Below are 3,997 nucleotides of genomic sequence, written 5' to 3' on the forward strand. Positions count from 1 at the left end.
GAAGAAGAAGAAGAAGAAGAAGAAGAAGAAGAAGAAGAAGAAGAAGAAGAAGAAGAAGAAGAAGAAGAAGAAGAAAAGGAGGAGGAGGAGGAGGAGAGAACAGCCATGAACAAGTGGAGAGTGAGGGGGAGGGAAATGGGGAGAGAAGGAACAGAGGGCAGAGAGGAAAAGAGGAAGAAAGGAAGAGAGTGAAGGAGTTAAGAGAGGCAAGTAGCCCCTTTTATAGTGAGTCAGGCATACCTAGCTGTTGCCAGGTAACTGTGGGGCGGGGCCTAGAAGAAATGTTAACACATACCCTCTTGGCCTCTGATTCCCAAATTCTGGGGTTAAAGGTTTGTGCAATCCCAGCTGGCTTTCAAAATTTGAGAATTTTCACAGACATTGCCACAGTGACCCCAGTTCCATTTGAAGACATTTTCACCCCTTAAAACATCTGTGTTTCTTATTTATACCCACAGTTATCCCGGGCTTAAGCAACCAGCTTTGCCTATGCAGGACACACAATGTAGTTGGAATCACATTAATGTTACTGTCCAGGATTCTTGATATGGTTTGTTTTTCTATCCCAGCTAAAGACTTGAAAGGTAGCTGAGCAGTGGTAGCACACACCTTTAATCCCAGCACTCAGGAGACAGAGGCAGGTGGATTTCTGAGTTCGAGGCCAGCCTGGTCTACAGAGTGAATTCCAGGACATCCAGAGCTATACAGAGAAACCATGTCTGGAAAAACAACAACAACAACAAAAACCCTCTTAAGCCGGGCGTGGTGGCGCACGCCTATAATCCCAGCACTTGGGAGGCAGAGGCAGGCGGATTTCTGAGTTCGAGACCAGCCTGGTCTACAAAGTGAGTGCCAGGACAGCCAGGGCTATACAGAGAAACCCTGTCTCGAAAAACAAAAAACAAACAAACAAAAAAAAACCCTCTTAATATGAGTGAGTAAACACACACACACACTCACAAACACATACACACATATGGTGGGCCTAGAACTGTAACTTTAATGTTTTCAAAACATGTTTTTAGGGGGCTAGAGAGGTAGCAAGACGTTAAGAGTACTGCCTGCTTCTTCCAGAGGTCCTAAATCCAATTCCCAGCAACCACATGGTAGCTTAAAACCATCTATAAGGAGATCTGATGCCCTCTTCTGGCCTGCAGGCAGAAGGCTGTATTCATAATAAATAAACAAATCTTTAAAAAACAAAACGAAACCCTATTTAATGCTTTAATCTCCCCTGTAGCCCACCACCCAACAAAGAAAGAAAGATTATGGGAGGGGGTGGGGGAAGAGGAGTGTAGAACTGTTTAGAACGGTTCTTGGGGAGCAACTCCCATTTGGGTCAGTTTATAGGTCAGCAGCAGCTAGATTCACTGGAAAACACCTCACAGATGTGGCAGCAGTCCAGTTGAGGTAAAGTCGGAAGAGCAAACAGGAATCTGCAGCAGAGAGAGCCAGGGCTCTCTGTTTTGTCATCCAAATATAATCAGTATAGGCTGGCTCACACGAGGCAGTTTTGTGTGGGTCAGAAGAATTTGTGTACTACCATGCTTTGAGTTTTGTTATCACTGAGGGTTCACACATGGCCCAGTAGCAGAGGCTCTGGTACTGATAAATCCAAATGAAGGTAAGGGCTTGTCCCATAACTTGGCAAGAATTGCAGGTTGAAGCCAGGGCTTTTGGTGTGTGTGTGTGTGTGTGTGTGTGTGTGTGTGTTTATCTATTTGGTTTTTGAGGTAAGGTATCTCTATGTAGTCTTGGCTGGCCTGGTACTTAATATGTCTATCAGCCTGGCCTGAAATAACAGATCACAGATCTGTATACTTTTGCCTCCTAAATGCTAGGATTAAAGACATGCACCACCATGTCTGGCTGAAACCAAGAGGGAGCCCTTAGGAAGCCTTTCTTCTTCCTCTTCTTGTAGTGCCAGCTCAGGTTTGGTCATGTTCAACGATGACACATTCCGAGGGCAGGGATTTAAGCTTCATTTTGCAGGGAAGCGCAGCTCCTTCTTCACATAGAAGCTCAGAGGTGGCGGTAAGCATCAGCCTGGCTCATTCCCTTCCTCCCACTCGATGACAGTTTCCTCCCAGCCAGTGCTGAGCTGAACATTTGGCGATGAATGGGAGAAATGGTCCTACAGGCAAAGACATGTGGCGTCTTCACAGGGACTCCTTGGGGGCTGCGTGGCAGCCACTCCTTCCACACCTCACATATCTTGCTTCATCCCATTCCTTCTAAATCAGGCCCTGGGTGAATGTTCAGTTCTTGATAAGGCAATGTTCTGTTTGGGAAAAGAGATGGAGAAGGCCGGCTGAAGGAGGCTCCATTGTACCGCAGGGACAGTAGTGCCCAATAGGACTGTGCCTACTATTTATCCTCTCTGAATTTTCCCAGCCCACAGGTGTATTGTTTGAAAGCTGTCAGAGCCCCCAGGAAATTCCTCGGACCTAAGGAATTAAACATTGCTGTAGAAGAGGAGCCTTAGGCTCTTAGAGTTCAGAATTTCAGGTCTGGCTGGAGTCCAACTAGGACTTCATTTCTTAGAAGGCGCTCCTAGATCTGGGATAAGGGCAAAGAACACAAGCACGGACCCTTCACGGTCACGGTCACGGTCATCCCCACAGAAGGGGAACTGGCAAGTCAGACCTGCCCAATTTTAAACAGGGGTGGAGGTGGGAGGGGATGGGGAGTGGTTTGGTTCAGCGTCAGCCCACAGCTCACACAGCACATCATGTGTGTGTGTACTTGTATAATATCACAGAGAGAGACAGAGACAGAGTGAGAGAGAGAGAGAGAGAGAGAGAGAGAGAGAGAGAGAGAGAGAGAGAGAGAGAGAGAGAACAAAATATATTCTGGTTGTTTGCTTAGCTTTCCTCCGGCTTAGCTGGCATCTCTTCCTAGGTATCCTGCAGGGAGGTAAGCTTGGCAGAGTGCTCCCAGGTGTCCTCATTAACTTTTTCTCTCTCTTGGTCACACTGTTAATAATACTTGGGAGTACAATGTTGTTAACATTTCTCGCACTTAGGACTGATTGCCGGCTACAACAGCAAGCCCATCTCATGTGTCATCGGGTCACCTCATCGGGTCACCTCATTTATCTCTCCCCAAAGCTATATGCACGTGTGATTATCGTGTTAGTTCCTAGAGAGGGAAAGGGAAGAAGAGAAGGGGAATGACACGTTGCAAGTCCCTGAGCAAACCAAACCAGGCTTCCGAGGGCACCTTCTTTTTTATACTTCTTACTTGTTGTGGGATGGAGCACCCTAATTAGGTAAAAGCACAGAAATCTTGAATTTTGTGAGGCAAGAGCAGAATCTGGCAAGAGTCACAGAGGGGACACAGATAGGGCCAAGACAAAGGGAAAATGTGAAAATCGATTTTGGAAGTGAAGCCCGGCATTAGGTGAAGATGACTGCTGATTGGAAGCCGAGGGACAGTGTCCTGGAGGGTTAGGTGGGCTGTGGGAGAGATGGCTCAGCGGTTAAGAGCACTGACTGCTCTTCCAGAGGTCCTGAGTTCAAATCCCACCAACCTCGTGGTGGTTTACAACCATCTGTAATGAGATCTGACACCCTCTTCTGGTGTGTCTGAAGATACCTACAGTGTTTATATAATAAATAAATCTTTAAAAAAGGAGGAGGAGGAGGAGGAGGAGAAGGAGAAGAAGAAGAAGAAGAAGACGACGACAGATAGACAGCTGGGACTTATGTCAAGCAAGTTTATTAAAAAGTTCATAGTCTTACATGTTTTTTGGGGGGGAGTAGAGGTCAGCAGAAAGCTAAATGAAGCAGTGCTAGCAGGGACATAGGTACCTCAGGCACAGTTGATGACCATAGTCCTTCTGGGGAGAAAGCAGGGTTCCCAGGACCCAAACTCTTAACTCCTGGGAGGCCTAGGCTCCTTGCCAAGTCAGCTCCTGGATATGGACACAGAACTAAAGTTCCCTTTGTCTGGAAAATCTGACAAAGCCTCGGAATGGATTTTGTTTTTTTTTTTT

Source organism: Mus caroli, chromosome 19 (genome assembly GCF_900094665.2).
Source record: "Mus caroli chromosome 19, CAROLI_EIJ_v1.1, whole genome shotgun sequence".
NCBI lineage: Eukaryota > Metazoa > Chordata > Mammalia > Rodentia > Muridae > Mus > Mus caroli.